This window comes from Brienomyrus brachyistius, unplaced genomic scaffold (assembly GCF_023856365.1).
Source record: "Brienomyrus brachyistius isolate T26 unplaced genomic scaffold, BBRACH_0.4 scaffold58, whole genome shotgun sequence".
NCBI lineage: Eukaryota > Metazoa > Chordata > Actinopteri > Osteoglossiformes > Mormyridae > Brienomyrus > Brienomyrus brachyistius.
The window spans coordinates 218,301-238,435 of record NW_026042333.1 but is presented as its reverse complement, the minus strand read 5'-3'; positions in this window follow the sequence as shown (position 1 = coordinate 238,435).

Here is a 20,135-nt window from a genome sequence, read left to right as displayed (position 1 = left end):
ACCTGAGCTTAGTCCCGGAACAACAGTTGCGATGAAGCTTGATAGCGAACAAGGATGGAAGAAGTCTGGTTGAGTCTTCAGGATGTGTGACACATCGAGGTCTTGCCTCATTCTAACTGAAAAGGAAGGTGCTCCGCCGTAATCGACGTCATCTGAGGCTTATAACGGATACGGCAGAAGAAACACCTACGCTGGAACCACAGACTCCTCAGCCGGCTGCGCAGCCAGTCATAGACGCTCCACCAGAACAGGAATTCACAGAACGGTCACCTGCAGCAGAGGGTTTGTCAACCCCGGCAAGACCACGCTGTGGCAGTTATCAGACCTCCAGAGAGATATAAAGACTTTGTGTAGAATATTTCTTCTGCTAGTTAGAATAGCCAATTAAACTTAGTGAGCGACGTTATGAGGAATCTGTGTAGGAACATAGGAAAGAAAGAAAACAAACTTTATGTTCATATCGAAAGGAACCCTAGGAGTTCTGATAAACCCCTAACAGCTACTTTGTTATTTGTTAGGATGTTTGGCCCTCATGCCTAAATGATTACCGGCCAGTTGCACTTATGAAGGTCTTAGACTCATTGAAGACTTTATTATTGCCTCCATCCCACGCTCCACAGACCCACTCCAGTTCGCCTATTGCCCCAATCGATCCACAGACGATGCCATCTGTCACGTCCTGCACGCCGCCCTCAGCCCTCGTGGCTGTTCAACACTATAGTCCCTCACAGACTGTCTACTAAGCTGCAGGAGGTAGGACTGAACAGCCACCTGTGAGCCTGGATCCACAGCTTCCTCACAGGCAAACCACAGCTGGTGAGAGTAGGTGGCTGTGTCTCCAACTCCATCACACTTAGCACAGGTGCACCTCAAGGATGCGTTCTCAGCCAACTGCTCTACACGCTCTACACCAGAGACTGCGAGGCCATACACTGCTCAACTCCATCATCAAATTTGCTGACGACATAGTAGTGCTGGGTCTCATCTCCAACGACGACGTGGCGGCCTACAAGGAGGAGGTGGACAACCTGACATCGTGGTGCCAGGAGAACTGCCTCCAACTCAACACTAGCGAGACCAAGTAGCTGGTGGTGGACTTCAGCAGGAGGAAGGAGCCCTCCTACTCCCCCCTCTACATCAACGGGGCTGCAGTGGAGCGAGTGAGCAGTTTCAGATACCTGGGCGTTCGCATCACTGAGGACCTGACATGGACAGAACACATCCAGAGCCAGAGCAGCAAGGCGAAGCAACATCTCTACTCCGGTGCTGTGGAAAATGTCCTGACCCAGAACATCAGGTCCAGGTATGGAAACAGCCATGTCCAGGACTTAAAGGGACTGCAGAGGGTGATTCGGGCAGCAGTGCGCTGCACCGGATCTGCTCTACCATCTCTGCAGGACTTGTACACTAGGAGATGCCGGAGCAGAGCGATCAGGATCATCATCTGACCCCAGTCACTGTCTTTTCGAGCTGCTAAAATCCGGCAAACGCTTCAGGAATATTATGGCGAAAACAGAGAGACTCAGGAGGAGCTTCTATCCTCGTGCCGTAAGACTTCTCAACCAGAACATGACACCACTACCTCTTAAAATATTACTCAGCTGATGCATAAACTGCCAACTGTATATAGAACTGTGTGTATCTACTCTCCTAGGTCAATGCACACTGCACTTTAAATGCATCACTTATTCCTGTTCACTGTACACTGCACAACAATCACTTCATGTCACCACTTGCCACTTTATGCACATTTGCAGTCGATGTACAGTCAGTTGTTCCTGCTGTGGTCTAAGATTCTTCTTTTTTCTTCTATTTTCTATTTTATTCTATTCTATGTATATATTGTTAAAGTCACTTTATATTGTCTGTACTTTTTCATACTCAGCTACTGTAAATTGTTATTTAATTCTTGTCTTTGGATCTGTCAGGGTTCATTTCACTACGTGTTGTACTTGTTATAACTATGTATGTGAAGAATAAAGAATCTTGAATCTAGTTAAGTCAAAGGAAGGGTGATGTGTTGTGAGGGTCTATTTTGTCATGCGCCTTTATTCCTAATAAGGATGCGTTTTGGTTTGAGGTTGTTGTATTAGTCCACCAAGCATGGAAATGGGTGATAGTGGTTCTGACCTATAGTGAGAAATAAATGGTTAGAGTTATGTAGACGTGTTTGCCTCCTCAACCAGCCTATCGAAGTCTGCTTCTTCCTGTTTTAGCCAATCCTGACAAAGCTCCTCCCATACCAGTGACTTCAGCATTCCAGAAATAAACATTCACAGTGTTTCTGTCTAATAGGGGGTGATTTAAATACCTATTTTATGAAATCTTCTTCTGGAAGATACCTAGGTGCATTTGGATTAGTTCTGCGATGAGTTTTGCTCCTAGGGGAACATGATGCAGAAATACAGTAGATGGATCACCTCTGGGTTTGGGCTGAGGAATCTTTGCAGTTCCCTGTACTCTAGTCTTCTATTACTTGGTGAATACGTCACATGATGGATTTTTGTAAACAGAGGTGGTCGCCCCCTTGTGATAGCGATGGTGTACAGCATGTGTAAGGGCCTGTCCTTCTAATGCAGGTCCGGGGTGCCATGTGTCAGACTTCAGCTCAGAGTGTAAATATGGACTCACACGTGTGACTTGAATTTGCACCTGCTTGTTGTGCGACTGTCCTTCTTCAGAGAAAAACATGTTTCAAATCAAGCAGTAATTAAGAGAAAACTTCTTAAAGGAGCATTCAAATTGAGCCAGAGAAACCGGCAGTTACAGTCATCAGTCCAGCATTGCTACTGCACTTCCTGTTGTCTGCATGGGTGAGATTGTTCTTCCAGGAGCTTGTGTTACACTTTGGCTATAAGATGAATGAGTCAATATCTCAGTTATCTGGTATCTGCACAGAAATATACCTGTTTGCTAATCATGAATCAGCGAACCTTTCTGAAAGTGATTTAAGAAAGTGTATTGTAACGTCCGATAGTGTTAAATGATTGTACGTTTGCTGGTTTAGAGAGAAGACTTGGATACAGAAAGAGAGGGAGAGAGAGAGAGAGTTAATTGCAAGAGTGAAAACAGTGAAAGAGAGAAAGACAGAATGTTCCACTTGTCATGTTAGATTTAGCAAAGCCTAACACACACACGGCAGAAACTGCCCCTGTGTCAGTAACCAGTAATCCGACCTAATCACTTACACAACTGTGTCAATGATGCTTTTTAAGACTTACGTTCCTTTAGAAGTGTAATCCACTTTATGTCTAACCCACCAATCAGAGATACACATGCATGCACCAATCAGAAAGCTGCACTTGTGCTTGCCTTCAGGTACACATACATCACATATGCAATCTAATGTACCACAGCCACTCCTATGCGTTAAACATGAGGGTTTATCCTTCTTCACTCTGATGTACCAAATTCAATACAGCAGAGACGTCATACTAATCTGTAGAAAATAATCTGAATAATCCATCAAATCAAGAGCTTTGGGATGAATTATCTAAATAAAAAGGTAACAGTGAAAGATTTTGCCTGACTTTCTCCAGCCTTGTCTGAAACATCTTGTTATTATAGGTTAAGAAACTTATATCTTCAATTTGACTGTTTTGTAAAGTCACTGCTGGTGCGTGATACAAATCTTTGATTACTGAGGTCCGACAATAATCCCACACTCAGACCACATCTACCCCAAACCCCAATTATCCCACACTCAGACCTCATCTACCCCAAACCCCAATTATCCCACACTCAGACAACATCTACCCCAAACCCCAATTATCCCACACTCAGACCACATCTACCCCAAACCCCAATTATCCCACACTCAGACCACATCTACCCCAAACCCCAATTATCCCACACTCAGACCACATCTACCCCAAACCCCAATTATCCCACACTCAGACCGCATCTACCCCAAACCCCAATTATCCCACACTCAGACCACATCTACCCCAAACCCCAATTATCCCACACTCAGACCGCATCTACCCCAAACCCCAATTATCCCACACTCAGACCACATCTACCCCAAACCCCAATTATCCCACATTCAGACCACATCTACCCCAAACCCCAATTATCTCACACTAAGACCACATCTACCCTAAACCCCAATTATCCCACGCTCAGACCACATCTACCCCAAACCCCAATTATCCCACACTATGACCACATCTACCCCAAACCCCAATTATCCCACACTCAGATCACATCTACCCCAAACCCCAATTATCCCACTCTGACCACATCTACCCCAAACCCCAATTATCCCACTCTCAGACCACATCTACCCCAAACCCCAATTATCACACACTCAGACCACATCTACCCCAAACCCCAATTATCCCACACTCAGATCACATCTACCCCAAACCCCAATTATCACACACTCAGATCACATCTACCCCAAACCCCAATTATCCCACTCTCAGACCACATCTACCCCAAACCCCAATTATCCCACACTCACACCACATCTACCCCAAATCCCAATCATCCCACACTCAGACCACATCTACCCCAAACCCCAATTATCCCACTCTCAGACCACATCTACCCCAAACCCCAATCATCCCACACTCTGACTACATCTACCCCAAACCCCAATTATCCCACACTCAGACCACATCTACCCCAAACCCCAATCATCCCACACTCTGACTACATCTACCCAAAACCCCAATTATCCCACACTCTGACTACATCTACCCAAAACCCCAATTATCCCACACTCAGATCACATCTACCCCAAACCCCAATTATCCCACACTCTGACTACATCTACCCCAAACCCCAATTATCCCACACTCAGATCACATCTACCCCAAACCCCAATTATCCCACACTCAGACCACATCTACCTCAAACCCCAATTATCCCACACTCAGACCACATCTACCCCAAACCCCAATTATCCCACAATCAGATCACATCTACCCCAAACCCCAATTATCCCACACTCTGACTACATCTACCCCAAACCCCAATCATCCCACACTCTGACTACATCTACCCCAAACCCCAATTATCCCACACTCAGACCACATCTACCCCAAACCCCAATCATCCCACACTCTGACTACATCTACCCAAAACCCCAATTATCCCACACTCAGATCACATCTACCCCAAACCCCAATTATCCCACACTCTGACTACATCTACCCCAAACCCCAATTATCCCACACTCAGATCACATCTACCTCAAACCCCAATTATCCCACACTCAGACCACATCTACCCCAAACCCCAATTATCCCACACTCAGATCACATCTACCCCAAACCCCAATTATCCCACACTCTGACTACATCTACCCCAAACCCCAATTATCCCACACTCAGACCACATCCACCTCAAACCCCAATTATCCCACTCTCAGACCACATCTACCCCAAACCCCAATTATCCCACACTCAGATCACATCTACCCCAAACCCCAATTATCCCACACTCAGACCACATCTACCTCAAACCCCAATTATCCCACACTCAGACCACATCTACCCCAAACCCCAATTATCACACACTCAGACCACATCTACCCCAAACCCCAATTATCCCACACTCAGATCACATCTACCCCAAACCCCAATTATCACACACTCAGATCACATCTACCCCAAACCCCAATTATCCCACTCTCAGACCACATCTACCCCAAACCCCAATTATCCCACACTCACACCACATCTACCCCAAACCCCAATCATCCCACACTCAGACCACATCTACCCCAAACCCCAATTATCCCACTCTCAGACCACATCTACCCCAAACCCCAATCATCCCACACTCTGACTACATCTACCCCAAACCCCAATTATCCCACACTCAGACCACATCTACCCCAAACCCCAATCATCCCACACTCTGACTACATCTACCCAAAACCCCAATTATCCCACACTCAGATCACATCTACCCCAAACCCCAATTATCCCACACTCTGACTACATCTACCCCAAACCCCAATTATCCCACACTCAGATCACATCTACCCCAAACCCCAATTATCCCACACTCAGACCACATCTACCTCAAACCCCAATTATCCCACACTCAGACCACATCTACCCCAAACCCCAATTATCCCACAATCAGATCACATCTACCCCAAACCCCAATTATCCCACACTCTGACTACATCTACCCCAAACCCCAATCATCCCACACTCTGACTACATCTACCCCAAACCCCAATTATCCCACACTCAGACCACATCTACCCCAAACCCCAATCATCCCACACTCTGACTACATCTACCCAAAACCCCAATTATCCCACACTCAGACCACATCTACCCCAAACCCCAATTATCCCACACTCAGATCACATCTACCCCAAACCCCAATTATCCCACACTCAGACCACATCTACCCCAAACCCCAATTATCCCACACTGACCACATCCACCTCAAACCCCAATTATCCCACTCTCAGACCACATCTACCCCAAACCCCAATTATCCCACACTCAGATCACATCTACCCCAAACCCCAATTATCCCACACTCAGACCACATCTACCTCAAACCCCAATTATCCCACACTCAGACCACATCTACCCCAAACCCCAATAATCCCACTCTCAGACCACATCTACCACAATTATCCCACTCTCAGACCACATCTACCCCAAACCCCAATTATCCCACACTCTGACCACATCTACCAATTATCCCCAATTATCCCAGTCTCAGATCACATCTACCCAAAAGGGGTATATATTTTTTGTCATATCTCAATGGTGCTTTTTAAAATTCCAGTTATTTATAAATTTGTCAGTCAATCAATGTTATTGTTTTCTATTTCTGTTTTGATGAGCGTTTTTTAAAAATACAAATGTTTTGGGTCTCCAGCGACTCCAGTCAAAAGCGCCCAATTCCGCCTATGCAGTTCTGATAAACGGAACTATTTATTCAGTTAATGTTTGCCATGGGTCCTAATTTAAAGGATCACACAGTATCAAGGGGTCTAGGGGCACTCTGCCAGTCAGTTTGAAGACAGGCAGAGATTTCCACATGGGCTCTATATACTACTGTTCCTAAGGTAACATGATGCTTAAAGTCCATCCATCCATTTCTGCAACCACTGGTTCTGTTAAGGGGGGGTCCAGAGCCAATCCCAGACACTATGGGCACAAGGCAGGGAACAACCCAGGGTGGGGCGCCCATCTGCCATGTTTTAATTGATACAGTGCATAATTTATAATTACTGTTACAGTTCTCGTTTGCTATGTTGCATATACGGGAACACTACACCCCCTGGCAATTAATGTTTGAGTATTAAATACCGTTGTATCATTAAGGAAGGTTTACTGTTGGTTAAGTTGAGAGCATTCAGTATTCATTACAAGTTCATTACTACTATATGAACATAACAATTTTTTCCCCATCATATTAACGTGGATTTAAATAAAAATGTCTTCCTTTTAAATAAATATAATTCATGTGTATTTCAGTTAACCAAATGTCAGCCTCACTGTAGGTAACAAAGGAGAGACATTTTACAGCCTCACACACCAAAAACAAGGGGTTTTAATTGCTGAGTTCACAGGGAGAAGAAACTATTATTTATAATTACACAGCACACAATGACTACACATAAATAAAATATAGCATAGAAAAATCCAGTAATACTATCGGGCAAAATGGCCATGGAAATGTAACAGAGAGCGGTGAGCTGGAGACCAGAGTCTTGACCCTGAGTGAAACATAATATTTAATTTCTCTGTTGTGTCGCAAACCTGACAGATACACTACTTTTCAAAAAGAAAAGAAGTTACTTTCTCACGCATTTCTAAAAGGATGTTTTTGTCAAATCCCTCCAGCTCTCTGAAAAACAACACATCAAGAGTACATATTATTGCTTAAATAAAGATAAAACATAGACATATAACATAGACAGTTCATGGTGCATTTTGTAATACTCAAGACACACCAAGGCCATGCGCAGTGCATACTCATAAAAGGGAGGGGTGAGTGGAAGAAAACTTCAATACACACAAGTGTTACGTCCAATTCAAGGTGGTCTATCTTACAATTGTCATGCGCGCTCGTCCGCTCCTCCCGTGTGCCACGCCCCCTCGTTTACCTCGTGTGGAATCTCGATGTCATTCGCTGTTTCCAGCTGTTTTCATTAGTCCTGTGTATTTAAGTCTGCGTCAAAATGTATTTCCCCAGTCATGTCCTTGAAGTCGTTACCTGTATTGCCCCGTGTTCCTAGCTGGTTTCCCCAATAAATCCCTTGTTTCTTGATTCCCCGATCAGTGATGCGACAACAATCAACAGGAACACACCACAGTCCAAGTACGCATTCCCCGTACACGCGCAGCAGTTCCTTGTTGTAGCAGCGCAAATGCGTATTTATTTTATGTGCATTCACGCTGTCATGACAAAAAATGACCGTACAGCTTAATATTTATGTGACTAATTTGTACTTTCGCGGCATGAAGGCTAAAATGCTGTGATTTCCTGTCATAACAGCGCGAAAAACAAAACATTACCGCACGTATCGCTTTAGACAGCGAATGAGTACTTTCATACAAGTTATGTGCACCCTGCATATTTTTGTATATAAAATATAGGGCCGACTTACTCAGGGTTGCCAACTTTGGTCAGCTGGTTGGAGTGAAATTTTCAATTCGGGATAAGTCTACACACGTATTCACATGCATATAACAGTTTAATTACCTTGTAAATGGGGTTTGCAAAACTGCCCCAAAGCTTTTGGTGTAGCTAATGTTAGGTTTAAAATTGATTAATAGAGATTTGCCGTAAGATTTCTTGCTGTGAGCGTTTGAGTCTCAAAGCCCGAGTCTCGCGCCAGATGCGTTAGAGTTGGCAACCTGCTTACAGCCGAATCGGACCTACGACCGGTCAGTCAGAGCCGAACGCGGCCGAAAGTCGCCGACGAGCTGCGTAGGATCGCATTGTCTGTTATAGTACGAATGGGCGTCCGTGACAACAGCTTGATTACTTTTGAATCACATGTACTTATCTTATCAAATTTCTTTCGCGACTGGTCGTATTTTGAAGACTCTTAACGTTTAAAAATGGAAAACAAAGAAATTAAGGTTGTTAAGATTCAAATCAAAGTGAAAATAACACATAAGGAAGGTGAGACATTTTCTGAAAAAAATGAGGCACTGGAGACGAACAGCGGTGAGAGGGTGGATATGGTGAAGGTGATTAAGAAGACGGATGACACGGACAAGCCCCGATGGACAGTGTGTTACATGCCGAAGGTAAAGTCCTGGCTTAAGAGACCTTATTATAACACTTTAATTATAGTATAAAATGTGCTATATCAATAATCTTTCCTTGTTTTCACAATCGGCTGTGCCAGACTGGAAGAAAAGAAAATGACCGTGGCCTGAGGATTCGCCCATGGAACGGGAGAGACGAGCCACCCCCCCTGGAGGAAGCAGGAGCCACAAGAAAGAGGACTGATGGACTTATGGGTTATGGCCGGGGACGGAGGGTTAATACACATATTATTTAAGTGTTATTATATGTGGCGTTACTGAGGGAGGAAGTAGCGAGGGAATACGGAAATGGACAACCCGACTACGCCACTCTGGGAATTTCACCCAGAGAATTAGAATACCGGAGTTCAAAACCCACTCCAATATAAAAGGACACAGATTCGTGATCACCATAGGGGAGACGCGAAGACCATAAACACTCCCTTTATTAGGCTGCTGTCAATTAACACTCAAAATAAAAACACAAAGAAACCAAAATCACAGCACAAAGAATACAAATCAAATCATGTTTAAAACACTCCAATCACACGACAAAAAAGGAAACCCAAACCAGGCAGCTGTTATCGGGAGGGGAATGGGAGGCGTACAGTCAGACAACACTCCAAGGGGTCCCGCAGTACATGACGCACGTACATCCACCCAAGGGGTGGGCTAAAAGAAAGCAACGCGACTACGCAGCGCGGTATCGCCCGACACGGATCCTCACCGCCCAGCACCAAGCCTTCCCAACGACACCCCCCCCAATGTACATCCAATCAATAAAACATATTAATACTTAAAACCAATTAAAACATGAAACAAAACATAAAACATCCGGGCAAAACAGCAGCAATTGTAGTGACTTAGTATCCCGTTGATGGTCTGGCTCACATCGGTCCGGGACACTCCAAGTCGCGATCCACTACAAATACAAACACAGTATTAGGTATGCCCCTACTACCCAAACGTTGGTAAAAGGAGACGAGACATACCTGGCAGATTACACGCGGTAAAAGTTGGAAAACCTTAAAAGCGGAAGCAACCGCAAGCTGCTAGATTTACCAAGCCCTTGCAGCTGTAAGAAAGATACCAAAGCACATTACAACCACCCATACAGCAAGCAAACGACCCCGTCCACTGATGCCCTACCTGCAGCGTTGGATATAGCCACAACTTCCGGAAAAGGAGATACTGGCGCACGGAGAGTCACGTCACGCTTACAAATCAGTCACACACGCAACCACAACCGGGTCCTATATACGCGTGCTGGCTGCAACAATTAAGCAATCAGGTTAATGAAATTACCATGCCCCAACCAGATCGCACCCTCCAGCTCCACCTCATTACATATAGATATAAGATAGGATAAGAGGTTTAGATGAGATAGGATAAGTTAAAATATAATAAGATAGGCTGTTAAAATATGACGATAGGCTGTTAAAATATAATTATAGGCTAAGTTAAATATATATGATAGGCTAAGTTAAAATATGATAAGATAGACTGTTAAAATATGATGATAGGCTGTTAAAATATGATAAAATAGGCTGTTAAAATATGATAAGAGCTTAACAATAAACCATATAATTCCTATTCAAACTGTGTGTTTGTCTTCTCTTCAGTGTTGTGTCTGTCTTTGATAATTTTGCATCTTTAATTTATACTTGACACTTTCCTCAACGTCAATAAGCAGAGACGGAGGAAGGTACGGTTAAGTAAAGAAAAATAATAAATGATCAAACTTACAGTGTTACCTTATTTTGAAGCAGAAAACGTAATTTCAGTGTTACTACCACCTATGAATTAATGGCTGCAAATGTTGGTGTTAGAAGTGCCTGTAAATAACGTGACGTAACGTTGTATTTTTGAAAAACGCGCCGCCTTCTGCCTGCTGTCATTCGGCGAACGTATAGGAGACTATTCTGGTAAGTAACAGGTAAAGTTGTCATTTAACGTAATGCTAACGTGCATTACCAGTTAGTAAGTGTTTTACTATGTCATACACCTTACTTCCTTTATAGTTTTAGTCCGGTGCACTCTGTATCCATGCTAACTAGCTAACTAATGTTAACATGACGCAGTACAGTCTTCCAGCTTGGGGATTCCCACCCCGGTCCACGGCCAGTATTCCGCTGGGGGGTTTGCGGAGGGGTTGGTTGCAAATGCAAACCACCCCTTCATGTTCGTGCGTTGTGTTCGGATGTGAAAATAAAAGATAACTATCAAATTAAATGTTTATGTCCTATTATACAAGATAAGACTGTAAAATAGTTTGCCATGCATATGGCAACATGCACTCAGTTTTAGCCTAAAATAAGTATACTCGTAGTACACTTGAATAAACTACTTTTTGCTAAGGGAGAGCATCATCAAGACGGTGTGAGTGTGGAAAAAACACAAATGTGACAGTGTTTGAGGGAAGAGTGGGAAGGAGGGAAATGTAAGGAGAAGGAGGTTCCTCTGTGCTCCCAGATGTGTTTGGCTGTAATAAATCTGGAATATAGCCACATAACATAGTTTTTGATAACACCAGCATTTGTTTTTAGGCAAAAATCGCAAGCAGATCAGAACTGCACCTAATGCCACAACTACCCCAGCTTCTGTAGCTGCAGCTCCTGCTGCCCCTAATCCCCCAACTGCCCCAGCTCCTGCTGCACCTAATGCTCCAGCTCCTGCTGCCCCTAATGCCCCAGCTTCTGCAGCTCCTGCTGCCCCTAATGCCCTAGCTCACTCTCTCTCTTGCTCTTCTCCTGATCTGACTCCCCTGCTTCCTCTCCTCTCTCCTCCATCTCTTCTTCTGTCTTTTTCACCTCCATTTCTATAGCGTCTGTTACTACCTGCAGTGACTTATTTCCGTAATGACTGCTGCCATTGTTTGTCACCATGTTCTCTATAGCTGTCAGCAGCTGTTTAATCTGAAGGCTGTTACTCCTGTACTCTGATTCATCCAGGTTTCCATCAGAGCTTGAAGGTCTTCCTGACCCTTGGCCTGGTTCCTGATCAGGTGTTGATGATCTTTGTTCTAACAGTCAGTTCTTCATTTCCTCCAGTGTCTGAACAGCCTGTGATTCCCCAGCTTCTCTCCTCTCTATCATCACTTGCTGAAGTTGTTCCATGAGATCTGCAGACTGAGCATTTTTATCTTTTCTGTTCCAGTGCTGAGAGTGAATGACATGGACTCGGCCTCCACACTTACCAACAAGTTCCTTCAGGTCCTTGTTCTCCTTCACATATTCCTTCCATGGTTTGGTTTTCTTTAAGCTCATCAGCCTGTGTGAAGAGGACACCTGTGTGTTTCAGGGCTTCCTCCCCAAACCACTTCAGTACCATCTTCACTGACTCTTTCTCTTCCCCCAGGATAACATTTCCTGTGCTGATCTTCCCAGATCCTGTTTTTCCCAAAAGCACAATTCTTACTTCAGCAGGTGCTTTGGGAAAGAAACACAATATCAGTTACCATGAATGTTATAGATTTGTGTCAGTTTGACTGAAGACTCATAGCAATGTGCTACGATCAAACCTGTCAGCAGGAGGCACCATGAATGTGGTTATAATGAACACGAACATGTGATATTGCTGTGGAAATTCTCCAGTATGTCTTTAGCATGTCTTGGGTGCAACTACTTTATTCTGTCAGCAGATGGCAGTGCAGAGCCACACAAAGCATGAGCACATGGGAAAGAGACTGACGGTCAGAGGTACTTATTCAACTCATTTTATTACTGAACACAGATATTTCATCTGTCTGCTTAGCAAAAGGAAAACCTCATTTCTATCCATAGTTTGTTTACCTGAACACTAACAGAAAAGCTTAGACATGCAGCCACACTTAGCAATTTCACGACAGATGCTTCTGTCCAGCTCAGTGGATGTCAGCAAACATTTATTCTAAACAGATTAGCGGCTTTTTATACATACCAACGTCAGAGTATAACAATTTTCAATGTTTCATGGACTTTTGAACAAAGGTTTTCACTGCTGTTTCATACAGCAGCAGAACTGGTGTCTTTAAACGAGCCATTGTGGGTGCATGCAAGGTGACAGAGAAAACATTTTCAAGAACTAGAACCTTTTTTCAAGAACCTGGAACTTCTATCACATTGTCAGCCCAGGAACTTGGCCCGATTGTAGGTCATAGGAGGTTGTTCCTGAATTGTTTTTTAGTTCCTACTCCAGAAGATGTACTTTTCACTCAACCAAGAGCTACTGGATGGGGCTTATAGTGATTATCTTTGCTAATTGGTTGACCACAAGTCCCAGCGCCAACTTGAAAGTTTCATGGAAATGAGGGGAAAAGAGAAGTGGAGCAAAAATTGAGCAGAAGGATTTTTTTTGTACCTCAGTTACATTAAAGGCATCAATGACCTTTTTGCTTGTGTCCCCAAAGTTCTGCATCTGAAAATTCGATTGATAGCCAGTATAATGTACTTCTGTCTATTAGTGGTTCCAGTCCTGAAACTTGCCAGCACTTATTAGTAGAATAACGTGACATAATTTTTAGTCTGTGGAGGTCGAGAGACTGTGGGAGGTTGAGAGATTTGGGATCGTGGTGTAATTTCGTATGAAGTTTATCCTACATGCTTTTTGCGTCTTCTTAGCATAAAGGTCACAGTTCCTGTTGTGCAGTGGGAAAGCAACACACGGAAGTGATCAAGAGGTCGACACGGCCCAGGAACTCAAATCCAGGAACTAGGTTCCTGAACTTCAAAGGGAAAGTTGCTATAGAGACATTATCAGCTGTACGGATATCAGCTACATCTGGATGGATGGATAGATGGATGGAAGAAAAACAGTTGCAATTTTGGGCATATTTGTCAGTTTGGCTCATTCTCTGACTGACTGTGACATAGATTAACTGCGACTCCAGCTCAACTTCTCGCTATTCTCATCACTGAGCTGTGTGGAGGATATAGGACATCTAAGCCCTCATCATGAACTAATGTCAGGACCTGTGTCAGTGCTACATCTCCAACCTCAAATTCCTTTGCCTTTGCATGTGTCATTATGCATGATGAAAACACAGACTGTTTATTATAGTCTCAGTGCACCAGTCTCAGTCTACAAGGACGAGCTTGATGGGCCGAATGGCCTCCTCTCATTTGGAAATTTCTAATCTTCTTACAGTTCTGTGATCCAATTACACTGAGTTCTGCTCTAATGCAAAGATACAGTGAGCTTAATAAATTACTGCATCTCTGTTTGTTTTGTTTTCCAGAAGACAGCACTGCAGAATGACACATGGGAACGCCTTCATAGACCAACCAGATCCATGGAGGAGACCAATAACGTAATATTTCCCCAATTATGTAATAATTACCAAACAAGTAATAAAGAGGATGTGTTTAACAGGACTGTTAGCACAACTTTAGGAAAAGAAAATTAAGAAAAGCCCAGGTCTCACCTAAAGCTGACTCTGATGCCATTATCCCCTCCTTCTCTCTGTGAGACAAAGTGAGAGTTTTCAGTTTGCAGGTGAATTTACATGTGACAGTTATAGGTCCCCATGAAGGATAATGATAGACTATACGTCTGCTGTATTTTGTTTTACTAGGTGCCATAAAGCTCGTGCTTAAGTCAGCGTTTCTCTACAGGGAAACACGAGCTGGAATCCGAGAAGTGAAGGAACACGGGGTTTATTCAGGATCGTACACAGGGAAACACGCGATGACTTTACAGTGACCACACTGGGGAAACAAAGTTAAACACAGACTTTGTCATGGATCTGGGCGGGTTCTGAGCGGGAAGGAGGCGTCATGCAGGCGGGGAACAGAAATGGTGGACGACCCACTTGCGGCTCACAGCAAACGGGGATTTATTACATAAAACAGAAAAGACTAAGAACAGGACAAAAAGCAAAAGGAGCACGAGGGTCAGAGACAAAAGGGGATCAGCAAAGACTAATGACAAGCAGGCAGGTAAGCAGAAGATACATGTAACAGAATGAGTACATTCACAGTCAACAGAATCATACTAATGACAAGCAGGCAGGTAAGCAGAAGATACATGTAACAGAATGAGAACATTCACAGTCAACAGAATCATACTAATCACAAGCAGGTAGGTAAGCAGAAGATACATGTAACAGAATGAGAACATTCACAGTCAACAGAGTCATACTAATCACAAACAATGAAGCACTATGGACTAAAACTCAGGCAGGAACTTAAATACAAACACTGAACAGGGTGATGACAAGCAGGAGTGAAACAGACAATTAACCAATAGGGGAAGGTGCAGGACAACGAGCAATCAGGGAAACACACAAGGGCAGGTACAGGAACAGGCAACAGGTGGAACTAATTAACTTAGGGAACTGAAGAGGGAAACTAAGAACTAAGCAAGGAAACAGGGAAACAGGAACTAAGACTGGGGAGTAACAGACAGGTAGGAACACAAGCACGGGCACAAAGAATTTAACCAAAACCAAATACAAAATCACCAGACACAGTAACTAGAAAAATTCATACAAATGAAACACTAGGGAGTAAAATACAAAAAGAGTGGAAGCAGGATTCAAACTCAGGACAGAAAGGCTCACAGACAACCGCATGCTCAACATGCTGAGCTATGTGGCCGACAGGGACCAGGGGAAACACAGAGTCTGATAACACGAGGGACCTGTATTTATTAACAGCCCAGTTCATCGCTATGAGTCTGACACACAGATGCTGTATGACAGGAGTCATTTAGCTGACATTTTTTGTGGGTATTTTCATTCAAATTTCTCTTCATCTCATGGACTGTTTAATAAAGCTGCCGGCTGAGGACCAGACAGGCATCTGCTGTTCAGGCTAGAGACTCTGATGCTGTAGCCAGGAGTCGTGCCAAAGTCAGGGCCCCCTCCCACAACAGTCAAATGTATTAAATCAGACACCCCCCTTGGCTAATTTTACCACCGGCAATCCCCCACCCGCCCACACACACACACACACACACACAAACACACACACACACACACACACACACTGCTTAGCTGATTATTGTTTAGACATCGTTTCCCTTTTGGCTAATCAACTCAAGTGACCAATCATGTCAGCATTGTGGCCCCAGTGGTGTGAATCAGCCATTGCACCTATATAGCTTCTCCATTACACACAGCCACTTCCAGTTATAATAGTCATTTACATTAACAGCATCTAGACTGTTTCCAATTAATTTAATTCTGGGTGTGGAAAATGTAACTTTCCTTCAAAAACAAACTTTTCTCAGGGATTCCAAACTTTTGAGCAGTAGTGTTTGGGCATTTCTTCATTTTAACATGTTATTCGGGTATTTTTGGGTTTTTCATGCTGCATTTCTGTAAAGGTACCTGCCATAGAGGTCGGTGTTGACAGTGATACTTTTCAGCTGGTTTCAAATAAATTATGTCCTCATATTATGTGGGTGATTCTTTCAGCTCAATGAGACAGTAGAAAATACACACTTGAGGTGCATCCTGTCATTCTGACACTATTCTTTGGTAAGTTTTATATTTACAAAAGACATAAAAATGACAGGGCTGAATTATTTTGATTTGGATACAGAAGTAAAAGACTGAGTTTGAATGCATCTGTGGTCGTGGTCTGTTGGAAGTTCTAAGATTCACAGCAGAATATTATACATGGTGTCAGAAGATTGGCAACAGGGGCCTGTGAGTAGAAAACCAGCATTAGTTTGAAAGTCAGAGGAAATACAGAGGATCTGGCAATACTAGGGCCTGCTACAGTAAGTGAGGGAGCTGGCCAGCTTACAGATGCGTTTCCAAGAGGGGGAGCAAAGAAAATAACATGAGAGCTGGAGCAGATATTTTCACTAGAACCTCCAGGAAGCTTCAATATTGACAGGACAAGCAGCTGGACTCAGTGCCTACAATGCTTTGAGTGATTTTGAGGAGCTTCAGGATTATCTGAAAAGACTGAGGAAGACCATTCAACTCGCTGCTCTACATGACTGGGGAGAAAGGCAATGATATGCTGGTTTTGTCTAATGAACAGAAATAGTTTGCAGAGACCAAAGCCCTGGCTGAGTAGTTTATTATTAAACACATGAGGGGGGTGGCATGGTGGTGCAGTGGTTAGCACCGTTGCCTCACACCTCTGGGACCTGGGTTCGAGTCTCCCCCTGGGTTACATGTGTGTGGAGTTTGCATGTTCTCCCCATGTTGTTGTGGGGTTTCCTGCGGTTACTCCGGTTTCCCCCACAGTCCAAAAACATGCTGAGGCTATTTGAACTTGCTAAATTGCCAGGCTCCAGACCCCCTGTGACCCAGTAGGAAAAGGTTTGGAAAATGGATGGATGAAAATCCAGACCAAAGTTGCCATCCCTGTGAACCGCTGGAATGTATGTAAGTAAGCGGGAAACCTTTTCCTGCCACTGAATTATCTTTCATTAGTGTGTCATTCAGGTCACACACTGGTTTGTGTTAAATTTGCTGGACAAAAAATAAAGATCAGACTAAATAAAGATGCGACTCAGAAATGCCTGAGTGATTCGGTGTCCAAGGCCTGTGAGATACTGGCACCATATCCAAGGGGCCCCATCGCGGGGACCCAGATAAACAGCTTTTGGAAATGGATTCATGCATTTCATCTAACTCAGTACAGAAAATCACCTCCAGACATCCAGACAGGACATCAAGGGCCGTGCTGCATTTAACCGTAAGTTTGTTAAGGTATAGAGGGCTTCATAAATGTCGAGTTTTGCAAGAACAATGAGGTCAATCCTCTTTGAAAGCTGCCAGCTGGGAAAGTATGTTGGATTATTGAACAAGACATACAGTAATAACTGCTTAAACAAGCTGAGTTATCAGTCTGTTTTATAATAATACACTCGTCCTTTCTGAATAACCCCTCACCCTGTTGAATACAGTGATCTGATGCCCATTGCTAATGTATGGGGTGCAGCACTTGATACTCACAGGATGCTAATTCATTGCAAGGAGATTTCGGTTCACTTACATTTTCTTCATATTGTGTGCAGTAAGTACAATAACCAGAGGAAACCTGGTAATCTACTCAAACACGTCTAGGTCTGATTTACATGAGACTTCAAATCGCGCATATATCCGATTTCTTGTAATTTAATTCTGAACCTCTTTTATTTAGTTATCTGTCTTTTGTCTCCACCAAGTGGCGTCCCATAAAAGTACACATTGTTTCCAGAAGGATCGCTTGTTCTGTGTGGATGTAAGAAATATGGCAGCAGCTTGATAGAGAGACATTATAACTGACTACAGTCAGTTATAATGCAATAGATAATGAATGGAATGCTGGATTGTTAATGGATGTCTGTGTATATTCTAACATGTCTGTTATTAATAATGATGCATGTAGATAAATTTAGTGGCTTTTGCCAGTCGAGGGTGGGAGGGGGCAATGGCTTCAGTATCTATCTATGCATGAATTTCTCTGGGTCAGACACATAAGGTGGGGGGGGTGGCAAGGCTGCCTTGACACTTTCCCGTTCTGTCAGATGGGGGAGCAACCAGACCTTTTACAGTGGGGTGGGGGTGGCAAGGCTGCCTGGGCACCTGCCCGTTCTGTCTAACGGGGGAGAAACCAGACCTTTGACAGTGGGGTGGGGGTGGCAAGGCTGAATGGGCACCTGCCCGTTCTTTCCGACGGGGGAGTAACCAGACCTTTTACAGTGGGGTGGGGGTGGGAAGGGTTCCTGGGCACCTGCCCGTTCTCTCCAACGGGGGAGTAACCAGACCTTTTACAGTGGGGTGGGGGTGGGAAGGGTTCCTGGGCACATGCCTGCTCCTTCTGTCTGATGGGGGCAAAGCCAGACTACACCGGGGGGGGGGGGGGGGGGGGGGGGGGTTAATCGTTTAACACCTCGTTTAACAACATACACACGTGGACAAAATTGTTGGTACCCTTCAGTCAATGAAAGAAAAACTCACAATGGTCACAGAAATAACTTTAATCTGACAAAAGTAATAATAAATAAAAATTCTATGAAATTTAACTAATAAAAGTCAGACATTGATTTTCAACCATGCTTCAACAGAATTAATTAAAAAAAAAAACTCATGAAACAGGCCTGGACAAAAATGATGGTACCCCTAGAAAAGACTGAAAATAATGTGACCAAAGGGACATGTTAATCCAAGGTGTGTCCACTAATTAGCATCACAGGTGTCTACAATCTTGTAATCAGTCAGTGGACCTATATATAGGGCTCCAGGTAGTCACTGTGTTGTTTGGTGACATGGTGTGTACCACACTCAACATGGACCAGAGGAAGCGAAGGAAAGAGTTGTCTCAGGAGATTAGAAAGAAAATTATAGACAAGCATGTCAAAGGTAAAGGCTATAAGACCATCTCGAAGCAGCTTGATGTTCCTGTGACTACAGTTGCACATATTATTCAGAAATTTAAGATCCATGGGACTGTAGCCTACCTCCCTGGACGTGGCCGCAGGAGGAAAATTGATGACAAATCCAAGAGACGGATAATACGAATGGTAACAAAAGAGCCCAGAAAAACTTCTAAAGAGATCCAAGGTGAACTTCAAGCTCAAGGAACATCAGTGTCAGATCGCACCATCCGTCGTTGTTTGAGCCAAAGTGGACTTCATGGGAGACGACCAAGGAGGACACCATTGTTGAAAACAAGTCATAAAAAAGCCAGACTGGAATTTGCCAAACTACATGTGGACAAGCCACAAAGATTCTGGGAGAATGTCCTATGGACAGATGAGACAAAAATTGAACTTTTTGCCAAGGCACATCAGCTCTATGTTCACAGACGGAAAAATGAAGCATATCAAGAAAAGAACACTGTCCCTTCTGTGAAACATGGAGGAGGCTCTGTTATGTTCTGGGGCTGCTTTGCTGCATCTGGCACAGGGTGTCTTGAATCTGTGCAGGGTACAATGAAATCTCAAGACTATCAAGGGATTCTAGAG